We start from the raw sequence: 19,537 nt of genomic DNA on the forward strand, positions 1-19,537 counted from the left end.
GAAGAAGAACTGTCAATTTTGATTTCATGGTGTCTTTAAAACAGTTGAACTGCACGTGAAGAGAGAAGTGGATCAGATAAAATCTCAATATCAGAATGATTTCAAATCAGTTCTTTGAGTAGTAATGCCTCACATCTCCTACACACTATTTAAACAGCACCTCAGAGGCACAGCCATGTGAGTAAGGTGATCTCTGGGTAAAGCTGGGGAGTAATGACTGCAGGTCTGGGTAAAGCTGGGGAGTAATGACTGCAGGTCTGGGTAAAGCTGGGGAGTAATGACCGCAGGAGGAGTCTAGACAGATCCATTGTCACGCAAAGACGGAGCACAGGTTTGGAGAGATGAACATGTATTGTATTTAAGACCTCAGGCTGGGAAATTTTAGCATGACGGCAGAATAGCTTTAATCTTCAGTGTGCGTCACCGCAGACACAGACACACCTACAGCCTGCAGAATCATGTTCCTTCGGCAGCATTAAACACAAGAGAACATGATCCGTACTGCTGTCTCACACAAATGACCAACACAGGCATCTGTCATCATTACTGGAGAACATTACTGCATTTTAAAATGACATGCTCACATTTATGGTTAAAGTTAGTGTGTTAGTTGGTAAAGTTAGTCACACATTAGGTGGCCTAAAACACATCATAGTTGCACTCTATAGTACAGTACGTGTACTTTACCTAAGTACTGGTAATATAAGGTAACTACATGGGCTAAGGTAAGGTTTAGGGTTAGTATGCTACTTAGTTATAACACAGTTATTATAATTACTATAATAAGTACATGTAAATAAATAGTGCTATACCTATATAATTATTATATACTTTACATGTTGGTCCATCTTAATTGCATTTAACGTAATTTGCATTTGTAGTAACACTGACTTTAGTAGACTTTACCTCTTATAACCATAACCATAACCATAACCATAACCATAACCATAACCCTTACCTTAAAACCTCTAACCCCTATAACCCTAACCCTACATTTCCATCTAAACCTAACCGTACCTCAAACTCATTAGCAGTAAATGTGGAAACAACATGTAGTTGCACAGTAAATCCATATTACATGCTAATAGATAGATAGTTAAGGCCACCAAATATGAAGTGTGACTGTAGTGTTACTGAAAAAATGCACAAAATTCCATGTAAATGAATAGTCTTTGATAAAGTCTTTCGATACACCTCTATCTGGGAGCAAGTGCAAGATCATCTCAGCTACGGTTTCTCTAATGGCATGTAGGATTGAGAAGAACGCTCTATGGCCCGAAGAGCCCAAACCTGGACCAATGGACATCACTTCTCATGAGGCGCACAGGACCATCCATATTTTGAATGATGGATCTTGCTTTGAGGATGCAAGGACTGAAAGAGTGTAAGCGATCATTTACCGTGATTTTGCCAACTAAGACATCCTGGAACAACATTCCTGTTTGCAAATATAGTTCTACCCCTAAACCTAACCCTATCCATGAGTTATCCCTAAAATCAGAGGGAAATGATGGCGAATAACACTGATGTAGAAGCACCTAACCCTGGCTGTAAGCCTAAACTTGACATAAACCGTAAACTTGTCCCTCAAATCTGATTGAAGATACTTATGGTAGTGCAATGTCCAATTTCAAAACAGGATGCCAGGATTGTGAGTATAAAAACTTTTGGATAATACCTAATGTATGATTATTACTAAAACATGTGATAAAGGAAATAAAAAATGTGTGGGATGTGTCCAGCTACCGGGACACTGACAGTTAACAGGATATGAATCACGTATCAAGAAAAGTACAACAGTACATCCCTGAATACATGATGTTGAGTCGAAGCCCAACACTTCAGTCTAATTATGCTCCAGGGTTCTCGTTCAATAATTGGAGCAATTTTGTGCAACGGGACAGTTGAATGCATAATACAACATAGGAGTGGAAGATGTTTGCTGGGCAACGGCACGACTCTCCTATCTATTGTTGTGCATTGAGGGAACAGCTGATTCAGACGCTCCCGCAGAACTTCTGTTTCTGCTGGGTGGAGTATGATGAGCATATTATGAAATAATATTACCATGGTGACTATCATGGGCGGAGGCAATAAACCTTGACCTCTAATGCAAGACTTCCCTTTTAGTGTTTGAAGAGTCTTTCTGTGGGCGATGGTGTGGATCATTATGACCACCAGTACGGGGTCTTCAACAGACCTTTGCCCTTTGAACACCACTCTTTGCCTTGACATGCATAACGTTACAGCGCTAATGTTTAAACCAACGCCCTTGTGATTAAGCCTGTCCTCTGGAATGTGTAAGGAGACAAGAGAATTCACTATATTTTACCTATAAAATTCAAATGTACTCACTTAATTTTATGCAGTGATATGTATACCTATAGTGACAAATGCATTGTCTGTTTGCTGATGACATACTGTGTGAGTCAGGTGATCAGGTGACAGGACAACAGGGAACGCTGTCTCAGACCCAATTAACACATCTTTATACTGCTAAATATATGCCATCGATATAAATATTGACACAATGGCCTTGGTCAGGAGAGGCAGCTTTAGCTCTGAAACGCCTGCTGTATGACACTTTTTATTGCACAAATTACTGACAATGACAAGAACGACTGTAAGCAAGGCACTTGAGCAGATTGCAAACATTATAAGGCAAGTGATAAACCTCAATAATAAAACCTTCAGAATTACATAATGAGATCTTCTAAAATAATATCAGACTACATTAGTTAATGCAGTAAAATATGATAATTTTTTTATTTGGAAAGCAAATTTTCATAAGGTATTAAGACTTGAGTAATGTTTTTTTTTTTCTAAACCGTAATAATTTTTTTTAACCCTGTTGGCAAATCGTATTTGATTTAGGCGTCAGTCATTTCACTTCTCAAAAATATCTGTGTTTTAAAACCAAGATGAAAATACTGATTAAGAAGATGATCTTTGCTTCAATGACCATGACATGCATCTCTAAATAAACGTCTCTAAGATCATACCCTAATAATTTTGTACAACAAAGAAAGGTCTCTTCCCACATGAGCAGGTGTATCAGACAGCTTTCCCGAGTACCTTTCCTGCCGTCCAAGGATTTCAGCATTCCCTGATAATACAAGTCATCCGAGGGGATCCTCTCCCTCCTGTCCCCGTCCAGGCTGTCGGTCGAGTATTCCCTCCGTCTCTGTTGCGTACTCATCTCCTCTACGTCACGCTTACAGCCAAACACACAGTTCTGTCAGCCACAAATCTCTGCTCTTTACAAGCTTCCTCGCTTTTCCAAACAGAACGTTGCAGCAATGTTCCCGTTAAGACTTAAGGTTCCCGTTTAATTTCTGCTGTCCATTTTTCTATCTCCAGTAAATGATGTCTTAACGAAGGCTACAGGTTCTGGCTCCTGTGAGACATGGGTGCAGGGCACTTCGGGTTATGTTTGGCTCCGCCTAATCCCTGAATGGTCATGTTTGTGGAGAAGGGGTGGAATCAGGGAAAGTGAGTGGGAAGGTGTGTCTGTCCGCATGCCTCATAGAATCCCACACCCTCTCCAAACAGTCACACTACAGCATCACAATCTCTAAAGAGTAATGCAACAGGAAATGGAGAGTGTGTCGAGTTGTGTAACTACCTTACGTTGAGCACTAAATTAGTGTGAAGAGTCATTATAGGAACAGAAGTTACACAATCACACTCAGGCCTACAGATATCACTCCACACACACACATATATGCACCTCTTTAATGATTAACCACTGTAACATACCTGTGCGGTTGGGCAAGTATGACTAACTAAGAGTGTGTGCTGCCAATAAGACAGGGCGAGGCTCTGGGATGGGCCGCTCACGTCTACACACGCTGGAGATTAACATTACTGAATCTGAACCAACCCCAGAAAAATACATAACCAGAGGCTGCAAAATGAACGACTAGAAATAAGATGAAAGATCTTTAAAAGAATCATTTCTTGTTTGCATGGGTGTGTGTTTATGTGAACATGCTGAACTTGCATGTGCATCACCAAAGAATGGGTTGATAAGTGTAGAAAAATTAAGATTTATGCAATAGGTGATGAGTAACAGTTTTGTCCATGCGGTTCAAAAAGATATAAACCAATATCTCAGAAGATGAAGATGAGGACGGGGCGTTCATCACATGTTCATCATCTCAGCAGACCTGGCCTGACGAAGACCCTTTGGGTCGAAACGTTGTTCATTTGAATAAATCCTTAGGAGCAGAAGTGGCAGTGTGCCGATTCTTGTTTATTTATCATCTGAACAGACCCACACCATAAACTTTGAGAAGCTCTGAGATTTGATAACCTGTTGAGGCTCGCCAGTGAGTCTAACAGCCTGAACTTGACAGAGTTTGCAGGAGGGATTATTTTACAATATATCTGACATATCCTTTAGCTGATGAGGAAGCTGACGCCTTCATTTTATAGACTATGTCTGTTGATACAGAAAAAGGTATGAAGGTGTGGCATAAAAATCTATCAACACCTTTAATAGCATTCATAACCTTTTTATGTTAATATGTAATATTTATTATATACCCGGCCATTAAATTGAACAAAAGTGTCTGTAAGGACATTTAAAATGTTACAAAAGATTTATATTTCAAATAAATGCTTTTTTTAAATAATTTTTTGTTTTACTTTCAATAAATCAATGAATCCTGGAAAAAAATATCATTGTTTCCAGCACAACTTTTTTCAACATTGATAATAATCAGAAATGTTTCTTGAGCAGCAAATCATCATATATTACAATAGAAAACATTTATTTGAAATTGTAATATTTCACAATATTACTGTTTTTTACTGTATTTTTGAGAAATACAGAAGATACTTCAAAATCATTTTTTCATTAAATTTAATTTGCCTTTTGGCATTTTTGTCATAATCTCATGATTAAAACAAAAAATGAGCAATTTATAATATATCTACTTATCCATTCACATGTATCATTATTAGAGGCATTGATTATTACAGTATGTTAATGAGATAAACTGTAAGGAAGGTAGTATTAGCAGCTTTCCACAGCTAGTTTCATTCACAGACCAGCTGATGCATAATCCACACAAACAAATGACAAGAGCTGGATGAAAACTGAGATCTGATTGGCTGGCTTAACAGTCAGCACTTCTGAAGAAGACCTAGCCTCAAGATACGAGTTCAAATAAATGGTGTTATACAAATACAACTTTTGAAGATTTTCAAGAGCTTTGTTTGAGACATGTGATTTTCAAAACGTGATATCCTTGAGCACACACATATATTCAGTGTTTCAGATGAACTCACACCTATACGACATAAACAATTGCGAAAGCTATGCTTGGTTCTTGGCCAAAGATACATCAGACTGTTTTTTTTTCCAATTGTCAAGTCTACACAAGACCGAACCTTCACACAAGCAGGGAGAAGCAGAAAACATGACTTTCTGAATCAATATCAAGTATGCATCTTTTAACCTCACATAAACCTCAGATCTTTCTATGAATCACATGCACGCATACAAAACATTTCTGGATCTGGGGTTAGATAAGAAGATGAAGGCAAGAGTCAATGTGACCCAGTCAGAAGACATTTTGTTTGTCAATGGTAGAACTGACAAGCATTTTCTGGTGCCGTGACCCGGATCTTAGGTCTCAGAATATTCCCAGAATATCTTTGCCCAGATGATAAGTGTTAAAGATCCGATCTTTAAAGTGGTCTGGAGTGCATATGTGATATCACACTGTATAAACATTAGTGTGCAACATTATCTATATTGTAAAAAAAAATATTTTTTTTGCAAGTTGCACAAATTGGAGTACATTTTTACAAGAAAACACAATTTTCGTCTTGCTACTTTAAAATGTCACCTTTAATTTCAGTGTTACTTGCCATTTCTTCGTAATGGTTTGTGAAATTTCCCAGCAATTTCTGAGTGAAAAGTTTTTTAAAGTAAATACTACACCATTTTTTTCAGAACATATATTTTGTACAGCGGAACAGTGTGATTTAAATAATAAAAAGTGTCAATCAAGTAGAAAACTATGATGTACTCTGAAAACTTACAGACAGGTGATTTCAGTGTAGATTAAAATAATGTAAATATATAGATTAACAATCTTAAAATTCACTGCATTTCTAGTGAAAATCAATGACGCACTGTTTTTGCGTGTGATATTTAAAGGGGTTATATGTAAGGATTATCAGTAATAATCGCTTTTCATTGCCAATGTGTGAACAACTTGTAACAAAACTTAAAATACAAGACCTTGCCTGACTTCCCATAGGCTGAAAGCCTTTAAACACATTTTTATGTAAAGGTCCCTGTAAGTTTTTGCCAGGAAAATCAAAAGGGCGTAACGGTTACTCGTGCTCCTGAGAACTTCTCTTCTGTTCAATGACACATGAAACGAATGATATACAATGTTCAGGATAATGCCGAAAGAGCCATTCTGTACTGTAATGTCAATGTGTCATGCAAACAAAAAGGATTATTTCAAACTAAAGTCTCATAGCCAGATCTATACAGTCTATAAATATACTTTATGATCACACTTTCATAACAGTGTAATTTGAATTGCCTCATCAATATCCATATCGCTGCAATCAGATGCTTTCTTAACTGATGTTTTCTCCCCGCTGTCATGTTTGGTGTGTTTATAGAGGAAAGATGCAGCACATATTTACATATTCATCTAAATGTCTCTAAACATCTGGATGTTCAATAACAGTATATCACTGTAAAGGTATTTCCAACTTCTTTTTACTTCTAAGCAAAGTTTGAAAAAAGAACTTCGCTGTGAGTATATCGGGGAGACTGATTTACATTCAGTCTCTTGTGCGTTACGTGTGAACGAGTGAGAGCACAAGCAATATGTTGCTGCTGCAGTTCACATAACGGCCACCAGTGTCACTAATGACAAAGGCTTCTGTATTCTACAAATAGCACATTTAAGAAATCAAAATCCATTTCGGTAGAGGCATAGTTGAGTGTGTACAAAAGCAAAAAGTCATAGACTTAAAGCTGTCTTTAAAGGTAAGGAGATTGACTCCTAACATTCCCGTGTTAGGTGTAACCAAACCACATTAGCTGTGAAAGTGCCTCCCAATCCCATCCACAAGTCTTTCCCTCTGGATCCGTCTCTCCTCCTCCTGCGTGTGAGAACGTGTACAGGGATGTCTGTCATGCCCAGAGAGAGAGAGAGGAATGTGGAATCCGCACATCTGCTTTGATTTCACCCGAATCACGAACACACCCTGTCCTTCCCAACAAGAACAAAATGGACACCTGAGCTCTTTTTTGCCTCTCCATAAGATGCTTTTACTTTTCCTTTACAAGGGTTTTTGTCGATTTACCTTCATTATGTGGCTTTCCATTTGCTCATAATTCCCAGAGCTAAGGAGCATTAATATCGCAATTGCAAAACTGCATGGAGCATTAATATCTGTGCTTATATAAATCCTGGAATCAAGTTCTGATGTGATAGTCAAAACTGGATTTGGGGAAATCTCTGTTTAGCTGGAGATTCAAAACAGAACATCAACAGCAGCTGAGGTCTAAAATAACCTAATAGACCTCCTGCACTAGTTTCAGCCGGAGTGGAAAACAGACGGACATGCCAGCCTCTCTTCAAAATGATGACAGGAATTTCAAAAGCGTAATATAAGACGCGTATCAAAGTCCTCATGAAATCAAAATTCAGTTTACTTTCTTAATGCACATTCCTGGTCTTACTGGTGAACGATTTATCAGCCCAAGTTATATCAAATAATAAGAAATGTTTGTCTTCATAATCTTTAATCATTGTGTAAAAACTTTCCTCTGAAACAACTTCTTCCACTGAAGTCAATCTGATGGGTTACATTCTTGCACTGTGAAGAGTTTGAGTTTGAGAAATTGTACAAAATAAAGTGATTTTTGCTAGTGTTTTCATGTATAAAAATCAGTGTTGGGGAAGTTACTCTAAAATGACTCTAAAATGACGAATTACATCTTCAACAGTTTAATTAGATTATGTACTAATTACTCTCGCTTAAAAGTATTGGATTATTTATTACTAATTACTTTTTAAATCTCATATCAACCTCGACGGGTTGAACAATACAAGGATCCTGGATGTCGTGATCCCAGTGTTGTGCCTGTTTTGTACGGACTTTTATTTTGAAATGTTTTTATGTTCCTTTTGTTTCTATGGTTACTCATGTGTCCTGTTCCTGTGGCCATGTTTGTAGTTTTCCCTGTTGATTAGTGGTGTGTCTTGTTACTTGCTATCTTGTTTGCCCTTGTGTTTTCCATGTTCTTTGTCTAGTGTTGCCAATTCATGGTTGTTTTGTGTGTGTTTGCTGCAGCTTTCTGTTCTCTCGTGACTGAATTTACTTCAGTTGTCTTGTGTTAATAAATGTTCACTGCACTTGGATCCAACGCCTCATGTGTCTGCAGCATCCACGTTACAGATAGACATGAAACTGTTCTTTCAAATAAACAATTATTCTTGAACTGACAAAAGTGTGTAAAAGGAGAAGGTTTCATTAAAATCATACATTTTTAACATAAAATTTTGATGTTAAATACACTATTGTTTTATATAGAATTGTGTAGTCTGTCCAGTATTTATTGCAATTACATCAGATGTAACTTATTATAGAAAAATTTAAGAGTAATCCCTTATTTTACTTTATAAGGGAAAAGTAATTAGATTACTTAGCAATTAATTACACCCAAGACTGATATATGTATGCACTACAGAAGTAAAAATGGGTTGGGATCATGTTTTCAAGTCAAATTGACTTCATTATGTCTCCCTCTTCTGGCCAATAATTAGGACATAATCATAAAACTTTACAATGGCTCATATATGTGAACAGCTGAGAGAAGTGTGATCTTTAAAAGGTAAACATGACGCACACGCCGTGTCAGTGACCTGAATGAGATCAGCTGAAAACTATAGACTTCTGCTTTTGACAGCATTGCCTAAGTGACATAATAATAACTTGCTTTCATCTGAGATGCTGATGGTGCAGATATGCAGACATCTGAGAAGAGTTGACCAAACACACACACAGTAGCCATGGCAGCGGATCAGAACAACACACACTTACTCATGTCTGTATTTATAGTCGGATCGCAAGTCATTCAAAGGAAGGGCTGACTGCATGATTACTTCACAAAACCAGAATAAATATAAAAAGAGGAATACATTCTGCTAGATTACACTATTTCTAAATTCCCCTCCAATCACACACCAGTAGCTTACCACAAAATCTAAACTTGTTGCTGAGCAACAGATACAAATGGGGGGAATTTTCTATGTAAAGCCCCGGTTTTTATGACCTTTTCCATTTGACTAAATACCAATTGATTAATGTCGCTAATACAATGTGCATTTGAGGGAGAGAATAAATGCCAATAGGACATTCAAAAGTGAAGGAAACTAAACTCATCAGCAATGTGAAGATAAGTGTATCAGAGTCCAATATTTATCAGGGACATACATGATAGGCCACACATCCACAGATGTCTTGGCTAAACCCCAGATTTCCACTAAACCACTCCAGTGTTACAGACTTACGGAGAGTGACTTTAATGAAGCTTTTGTGCCTTCAGTATCACACCTTCAGTGACAAAGTTATGTCAATGAAGTATTCAACTGATCCTTAACACTAGATGGCGACAAAACACAGTATTCACAAGAGGAAAACACATTCATTGTGCATTTAAAGGGGGTGTAGTATTTCAGCTATACTTTTTTGTGAAATACCACGCATAGCTTATACTTCCTGACAGATGTCACTGAAAAAGGGCATGACTGTGACAGAACTCACAGCAAACAGCAAAACTCAACCAAATGAGCCGCCAGTTTTTCTTATCCGCCATCAGAAACACTCTCCGCTTGATAAATCAATCATTTTGCATGTTCAGTTTTGCTGACATCCGATTGGCTGCCGTGTCTTTTAAGGGCGGGGTTATGGATCACTTTGATTGAATGGATGGGAGTGGCTAAGTCAAAAATTGTTTCCATCATATAGATGATCTTTACACTCTTTATTGGTATCTATGGTTCCATGAAGAACCTTCAACATCCATGGAACCTTTCGATTACACAAAAGTGTTTCTTAATGGTGGAAAACGTTTCAAAATGTTATTTATACTACGGGGAAAAAAATATTTGAAGAACTGTTTCGCTATACTGAAAACTTCTTTGGGGAATCCAAAAATTGTTCTTCTATGGCATCACTGCAAAAAAATACAAATAAAAAATATTATTTTCAAGAGTGTATTTGCATTACAATATCAGCTTTCTGCTTACTCAATGCATTGGAGAATAAGTTATATTCAAACAGCAGTGTGCTACATTTTCAACCTCGACACATTGCATGTAAGTGGCATTTAGTTATTTTAGAAATGAGTTATTATGCATTTTTAATTGCATTCAGAGACTTTGCATTCTGTACCAAATATATTATAAATAGTGCAGTAAGAGTATGCTATTCTGAACATAACTCACTTTTATGTGTCACCCCCCTTTTTTTAAATATACATGAAAATGCACATTTCGACTTTAAATGGTTGTAATTAAAGAATGCTTTGGAGTATAGACATACAATTGGTCTTGTTTTAAAGAAGACATTTGGCAGATTTTTGTTGAAGTGAAATAAATTAAGAAAGTGAAACAAAAAAAAAGTTATATAAGTTTGTGTTTATGAAAATGTACAATGTAAAAAATTTAATTATTCATATTTTATATAAAATATATATTTTTAAAACCTGGCCGAATCTAAAACTGCTAGAAAATCAAAGCCAAAAATCTGACTAAGTTGTGTTTCAAATTTTAGGTTGATATCTCAAAAAATGAGCTTTCAGTGAGATTTTGTTTGGGCGCAGTACCAAACATTTTCACTAGGTGACAACCAGACTCCATTACTGCCCATATAAGGGCGCCTTCATTTCCATATGTGTTATTAAAAACATATTAATATATTTTTTTCTAAAATAATTGAATGGATGATATCTTTTGAACTCTTGGCATGAAAACAAACTGAGGTTTCATCCATTCTTTCATGATTTTTCATGTTCATTGCTATTTCAAAATAAAGGTCTGAACACGCCTTAGGAATATGAAAATATTCTTGTTGCAAATTGATAAATTACAGCTCCTCTCTAATTTATTTTGGAAATCATTCACCAAATATGAAAACTAGAGTTTGTAAGCTTTCAAATGATATATAGTTTGTCAAGATTAATTTATGTTTATTATAGGATATTACTGTTTTAAATATGTAATGATTTTGGGCCCACCGGTGGGCCGGTGACACTTAAGAGGTTAAGTGAAAATAATCAACTCTTTGTAGAATAATTTCACAAGATTTAGAGTATCATACAAGTATAAGAAAGTGCGTGTTTTTCCGCAAGTACTGAGGTAGACCCGTGCGCGGTGAGAGAACAAACTATCATATTGCATAACAAACTGGCACCAGACTGCCAAAATGAAGGGATTTCAGTGATTTATAATCTCATCAGCAGGATTGAGATAATTAAATCAGCCAGACATTACATAACAGTCGATGATGTGAATTAAAACACATAGAACTGACGCGATTAAGTGAAAATCCTGAGAGAGATGTGTTTGAGTCACTTACCAACACAACACATCCTGCTGTACAAGGAGTCAACTTGTTCTCCGTAACTCCTCTGGTAAATCATTCCTTCACTGCAACAGCTATAAAGCGTAAAACATCCCGAGACGTCGCCGGGTCTCCTGCAGTCATTCCTAATGATTTCCCACGCTTCCCATGACCTCAGTCGCGGGCAATAATGAAGCATAAAGGCCTCCGTTAGCCAATGGCATCGCTGCCTGGCTCATCTATCTCTAAATGAAGCCGAGCACACTAACAGAAATGTCATGAAACTTTGCAGGACATTTTCAAAGAGGCCTTGTAAGGCCGTTCTTGAGAAGTGCTAGAAAACTCTCCAAACTCTGCTTATCCAATCTGAACTAATGATGCTGTTATCTTCTGCTGCTTTATAGCTGGATTGAATTTGCTTCATAATCGAACTTTGTAACACTGACACTGAACTAAATTGATCTGAATAATGACAAATGTCTTCTGTAGAGCTGCTTTGTACTTATTTTTTCTTTGTTTGGTACTTAACTTCTAAGTATATTGTTGACAGAGAAATATTTGTATTACTCATGGGTGTCCTTAAAATGTTCCTGTGATTTTTGTAAAGTGAAACAACATTAAGTTGGCTGGAATGATAATAACCGCTAATCTAATCTTTGCATCTGAAATTACAGCTAAAGTCAATTTCTGACTTGTGTATAACCATGAAGCTGTACCACAGTGTGTTATGAAATCTGAGTTACGAGCGAAGGGCTAAAAGTAACGGTCAAACGAAAGCAAAAGCATCCCTCTGGTATAAAAAGATCATAAATCAAGTGTAAAGCACTTCACGGGTCCTGAAATACGCTCTTAATGCCCTGCTGCTCCCTGAACAATACAGTCATGCAAACATACGTGCTGTTCACATCGCGGCTCTGGAACTTTCCATTATGGCAGTTATACGTTCTGACGGGGCCATTTTTCACAAGACATCTGGGAGCTCTCCTATAGTATTATGAATTTGACTTGGAAATATATACAGAAAAGTTTCTGATGTTCTTTTATTTATTCACTGAACACATGGAAAATCTGAGCCTCTGGGCTTCCATTTGTTATTCAAAGTTTTGATGTAATTTGCCATTCAAAGTTGTGAATACAGTGATACTACAGCCTTGCAGAAGCGTTCACATATTCCCCGATTCTTTCAACGAATATGAGCAGATTTATTCCATCAATACAGGATTTATAGAACATTATTAAGTCCCTCTAACAATTCTCTCACTGCCGTTACTTTCACAGGATCTGTTTACTGTGTGCTTATACATTTTGTCAATTAAAGAACATGAAAATATGTATTTAGTGTTTTTTATTACCAGACAATTAAACTACAGATACAATAAGTTAATACTACAGAAATAATTTTGTATTAATTTTTTTATTTTATGACATCTTTTAATAAAAATAAAAGATGTCATAAAATAAAAAATGGATAGGATAGGATAAATATAGCAATTTTGTTATTTTATGCAATCATTTATTTATTTTGTATTGGCACCTGCATTATTAATGCATCTTACAATCAATCAATCCATCACTCAATCAACTAACTTCACAGTAGTTGTTTTATGCAATCCTTTATTTATTTTGCATTGGCACCTGCATCATTACTGCACCTGTTTGTTGGTTTGTTTGTTTGCACAGTTAATGTTAATGGCACAGTAGAAATATAGAAGCATAAAGGGTTACGCTCACAGAGAAAAGGTTGGAATGAGACCAGAACCTCTCATACACACAAACACACCCTTCTCCAGAATGAAGCAGAATCATATAACACGTCACTTCATTCTCTCCTTACAGAATGCACAATGGACACAGGATGAACAAAGCAATAAAGTAATCATCTGTAATAAATTCTGCGCTATCCTGCCCATACGAGGTTTATGATCAAACAAACAAGATCATGAAGGAGGAGGGGAGGAAGAGTGACAGTGACAGAGAACACCAGCCAACCGCTAGCAGAGGTCATCTCTGTCACAACAACACATGGAGCATTCTGGAAAACAGATCCTTATTTACAGACACTGGGACTCAAATACTGATCTGAGGTCAGTATTGATCTATCTCATATCTGATATACTGATCTATCTCATATCTGATATACTGATCTGTCTCATATCTGACATACTGATCTATCTCATCTGAAATACTGATCTGTCTCATATCTGACATACTGATCTATCTCATCTGATATACTGATCTGATCTATCTCATCTGAAAGTCTCCTCCATGCCCTGCTAACAAACAAGTGTCCAACTATTTGACAACTTTGGACCGGTTTCTTTATAAACTTGTCTAACATGTCTAAATGTATGCTTATCAGTGCAATCTTCAACTGTAAACTCACCTCTCACGGTCTACAGGCTTAAAGATAAGATGAATGGCCCTGATCGAAATGGTCACACCTTTCCATGGTGTGAAAGAAAGCATGACCTTTCTAAATACTTCCCAAGTCATCTTTCTCCAAGAGACATTAACATGTGAGAGGTTTCAGACCTTCACATGTAGGACATCATGAGATTTAAGACCTGTGTGAAGGTCAGGCCAAAATGAAAAAACAGAGGACACGTATATGTTTAAAGTGCAACTTAACGTTGCCCTGCAATTTTTTGTAGAGGACTTTTCTAATATTTATTCCTATTTTCTTGCAGAAATAACCTTTTTGGACCAGCAATCACTGCTTCATGTAGTATTATTGTGTTTTTTTTAGTAGATGGAAGTGTAATGCAAAAGAAATTAGGCCAATATGATAAGGCCAGTTGTTATTCTGGTACAAAGAATAGATAAAAATAGAAAGTATATTTATTATCATTGCTGAAATCCTCAACCTCATTTCCTTTACCTATGTATCATTACCACAACATACATTTAATGTTAATTTAATACATGGAAAAAAAATAGGAGTTTGCTTTAAAATGCATGAGCAGCATCTATACATTATGCTCTTTCAGGTACTGCACATTATTTTTAAAATATATCACTTTAAATAAAATATATATATATGCAGTAATAAGAGAAATGAGTGAAAATCAAATAAATTAACTAAGTAACTGCATGACTGTTAATAATCTTTTTTTTTATCTGAAAATGTATGAAAATGTTTTGAAAAATATGTTTTAAAAAGAGTTATATACTCAGTGAATGTTTTGAAGTCAATGTTCATAAACCTTATTTTTAATGCATAAAAAGGATATCTTTGAAATAAAGATTTTGTGAGAATCACCACTATAAACAAAAATGCATGACTATCCATATGATACGCTGCAAGCTTTTGACAAAGCAAAATGAATCCAATAACCACTCCCCTTTCCCATTATCTGACGCCCTCTATTACTGGAATTAAAGGGTTAATCTTATTGCCCACAATGTCCTGGCAGAGCAAGAGAAGAGGAGACAAGATAAAACAAGCGCAGAACTCGAGAACATCCCAGATCTTCTCATTTAAATCTCTTACCTTCACCTCTGTCTTGCCTCAAACGCCAGACTGCAAAGAGAGAGGCAATGTGCAGGAGAAGCACCAGTGTGGGGAGAGCGGACTCTGAGGGGCTCAGTGGCATTAGGGCTGGGATAAACCTGGGATAACCCTGGACGAGGCCGGCAGCGGGAACAGGTGGAGGGAATGGGGCGACGTGGGGTGTGTTCCCGAGTTAGGGCTGAGGCCAGACATTTAAAAAAAGACACCAGTCTCTCAGCCAAACGTGGAGTCAAAGGGGATCGAGTTAGTCATTTCTCCTTCCTTCCTTCTGAAGGGAGTTTCCTCTACTATATTATCTTGTCTTCTTCTATCCTTTGTCACTGCCCTTCCCATGTCATCTTTAATGCTGGAAACACACCTGGAGCAGATGAAACTTCACTGCGCATACATTCACACTGTTCATTCACTACAGATGTCTTTCAACTCTAAAAGTGTGAACCGGTTTTAAAATCACATCAAATCAGAATTAATGTTAGACTGAAAAGTTGGCAAACCAGATTTGTTTGAACATTTAACACGACACCAGGCTTTGCAGAACTGGTTGAGTTTGAAATCAGAAGACACAACCAGACTCTCGGGACAAACTAGTTAAAGAATTTCATCAATCCAAGGGTAACGAAAAGTGTGCAGTCGTCAGCACTTTAAAACAACTAACCAACTGGCAATTTAAAAACACAAATGTTCAGTCTAAATTAAAAGTCAAAATCAAAACTCTATTTACTTTCTTAAAGGGATAGTTCACCCAAAAAAGAATGTCAATGTCCAAACCCGTAAGACTTTCGTTCATCTTCTGAACACAAATGAAGATTTTTTTGATGAAATCTGAGAGATTTCGTTCCTGCCATTGACAGCAACGCAACTGAAACTTTGACATAAAGAGATTGTAAAACTAATCTATATGAATTGAGCGGTTTAGTCCAAATCTTCTGAAGAGACTCGGTCGCTTTATATGATGAACAGATTGAATTTAGTCTTTTATTCACATATAAACATTGATCAGAGAACATCAACAGAAGCTCAACTGAAACTGCTTAACTTTTTTAAGCATCAAAGTGGTGGTTGTGTAGCTGTCAATGGAGGGACAGAAATCTCTCGGATTTCATTAAAAATATCTTTATTTGTGTTCCGGAGATGAACGAAAGTCTTACGTGTTTGGAACGACACGAGGGTGAATAATTAATGACAGAATTAAAATGTTTGGCTGAACTATCCCTTTAACGCATGTTTCTGGTCTTATTTTGAACAATTCATCGGTGAATGCGATTCAAAAATCAGTTCTGTAATCCAACTTACTCCACGTCTTAAACCGCTGTGCCTTTTGTTGACATCAATTATTTATTTTTCACCCCCTCCAGCCATTTGGATCCATTCTGGTATGTAACGCCCACTTGGGTTGTAAATGTTGATTTTAAGGTCTACTGACAGCAGCTGTTATGCAGATGAAAAACGTCTCTTAATAAATCATAAATATTAAAACTTAAACTTCAAAAACACTTTAACGAAAAATTGAAACTTGATGTTCAAGTTGAAGTACTAAAATTAATTATGAAAAAAATAGATGACAGCTACACTTTAAAAAATGCTGGGTTATTTCAACCCATATTTGGGTCAAATATGGACAAACCCAACCATTGGTTTAAAATGGATTGAAACAACCCAGCATTTTTAAGTGTAAACACAAATAAAAACACAAAAATGACAAAAGCAAATAAAATAACTACATTTAAAATGAAAACTGAAAGATATAAAACTATGGTTACACTATTTTGATGGTCCACTTTAAATATTCTACTAACTTTAAGCAACTTAGCTACTACATGTCAACTAACTCTCATTAGAGTATTAGTAGACAGTTACATTAGGGTTCGGGTTAGTAGAATAAGTTGACTTACTTGCAAAGTTAATTATAGTCAGTAGAATGTCTATTGAGGAGCATCAAAATAAAGTGCTAGCAGATATTAAGCAGACAGTCTATTAATACTTTAATGGTTGGTAGTTGTACAAGTAGTTAAGTTATAGTAATTAGTCTAAAGCGGACCATTGAAATAAAGTGTAACCAAAAATATTAGTACATAATAGCAAATAAATAATACTAAAATAACACTTGTATGCTGTTGATTGATGACAGTTACAATGGAAAGCAGTTCCATAGTAAGTCCATTAACATACCCACTTTTGTTTTTGTTTTTACAAACAAGTCATGTCATAGATGCTGGCCACAAAGCTAAACACATTGATTGAACAATTCTTTACTATTAACTATTATGTTTTGAAACCAAAGCAACGTTGGAGTTCCGCTACATTTCCGCTGTATCAGACGCTCTCTGTTATTACGCGTGGGAGAAGTCTGCTCCAAGACTGCAAAACAGGTGGAAGCTTTTTTACAGCTCTCAAAAATAGCGCATATATGGGACACCTCGCATTCCCATGTAGACACGGAGAATTTCTCGACCTGTTTTTCTGCCCACCCACCCTCTTTACCGTGATATATCCGTCCGTCTGACCTGGCGAACGCTAACTCCTCCAGGTAAGCTGGAGGAAGATGAGAGCGCTCACACCGCATCCAATGTGGGACGAAAAAAAAACGAATCATCCAAAACTAAAACACATCACAGATAACTGAAGTGTGAGAGCTTTTAAATATGGAATAGAATTTAGAGGAAGCATCTGCGTATGTCAACACAGAACGTTTCCTCTCACACGTCGACCACACGCGCAATCAAATGATGTTTTATTAACAAAGTTCGGGAGGAGCACGTTCAAATAATCAAGCAATCAATCAATCAATCAACTCATCAAACAATTACCATGTCTACCCTATCAGCATGAGAGGAAGCATATATATATATATATATTCACTCTGTCAACTCACCTAACTTCCTTGACAGTTTTCAGCATTTGACCTCGCCCTACCTTCCTATCATTTCCGAAATGAGCTCTCCCGTCCAATGAAGAATCTTTCGTCCTTCAGGAATCTTTGCCGCAATCCTCTGGTGTTATCTCGCGGGCGTCAGGCCAAACAAACGGGTCCTCACCACCATGGGCGAAACATCCGCGATCTCCTTCCGCGCATTGCTCTAAACCGGACCATTCAATAATTCCTGCAATAGAGAAATGGACTATAAGGCCCGCCGAGCACCACGCTCGCGTCTCGGGCAATGCCGCCCTCTTCACACGAACAAACGGGTCTTCCTCCAAGACCAGGCCGCCGCAGCAGGCCCTCAGTAAGCCGCGCCGCAGATTCAGTCCCGGCCGGCCAGCTCACACTCTAGACCCGCTGGCTCGACTCCGTGAGTGCTCAGCTCAAAACCTTCTCATTTTTGTCCCTGGTTAAATTTCGCATCGCTTCAGTCGAGTCTCAAGCACAGTTATGCCATCTGGATATTCATTTTGATCGGGGGAATACACGTTTTAAACGGTTTCTGTTCAAATTATTTGACGTCATTAACGCGCTGCTTCCTTGTGGCTTAAACTATCACGTACAAACAGTAGCTCGCACATTAGATTGCAAGCACACAGAATCATTAAGAACCTATCGTTAACGTTGTCTTGCAAATTATCTACTAAATCGCTTCGAAACTTCGTTATAGCACAGCTGTATTTTATTTTAAAGTAATTTAAAACCACAGCTTCACCATTGAAAAAAAAAAAAAAAAAAATCTGATTAAGAACGAACAAAATCGGCAGGTAATGTGACCCATAGAAATGAAGAGAAATTTTTAGATAAAATACACACAAGCAGTGTGTTTCCACGGCAAAGTTTGAAGTCCTTAGTGATTTTAAAACACAATTGGATAAATTCAAGGCGCAAAATTCTATGAAAGCTCTTTGTCTTTTACAATAAGTGAGTCTATTTTGAACTTGACTAAATAAATGAACCAGCAACAGATAAAGGAACAAACGATCATCTAAATCAGATTGTACTTTGCTGTTTGATTATCAAACAACAACTACAGTATCAAATCGATGCGTTATCAAATCAGGTTATAAACCATTTAGGCTTCTAATGTATTCATTCAAAATAAATAAAATAAAAATAATTTAGCAATCGATCTCTCAGCCCCACACGGTTCTGGTGAGCTTTGGATTCCAGTCACCCAGGATAAACCATGGGTCTAGCCACATCCATTGAATTCTGGGCATTAACTTGGATACAGTTAATTTCCAGGCTGCACTGCACTGCAAAGGATATTTCTGGTTTCATCCACCTTCTCAGACATTTTAAACTGTCCTAAATGCGAACTACTATCTTCGCTCGGCCACTTAAACTTAAGATGTGCATAATCCTGCAAGGCTGCCCTCTAAACTCTAAACCTACAAGCTCACCATATCCACCTTTCCCGTAGGATCCCATTTGCTTCTCACATTGCCACAGCAGTGTCATCTCCTCCGCTCCCACAGCAGCTCCGTCTCTGC

General features: G+C 37.1%; 1 protein-coding gene across 1 annotated transcript in view; it reads right to left on the reverse strand.

Moving 5' to 3' along the window:
* Positions 1-19,537, reverse strand: part of plecb (plectin b) — an 89,503-nt gene that overhangs the window by 56,382 nt on the left and 13,584 nt on the right.

Source organism: Squalius cephalus (assembly GCF_949319135.1).
Source record: "Squalius cephalus genome assembly, chromosome: 15".
Lineage (NCBI taxonomy): Eukaryota > Metazoa > Chordata > Actinopteri > Cypriniformes > Leuciscidae > Squalius > Squalius cephalus.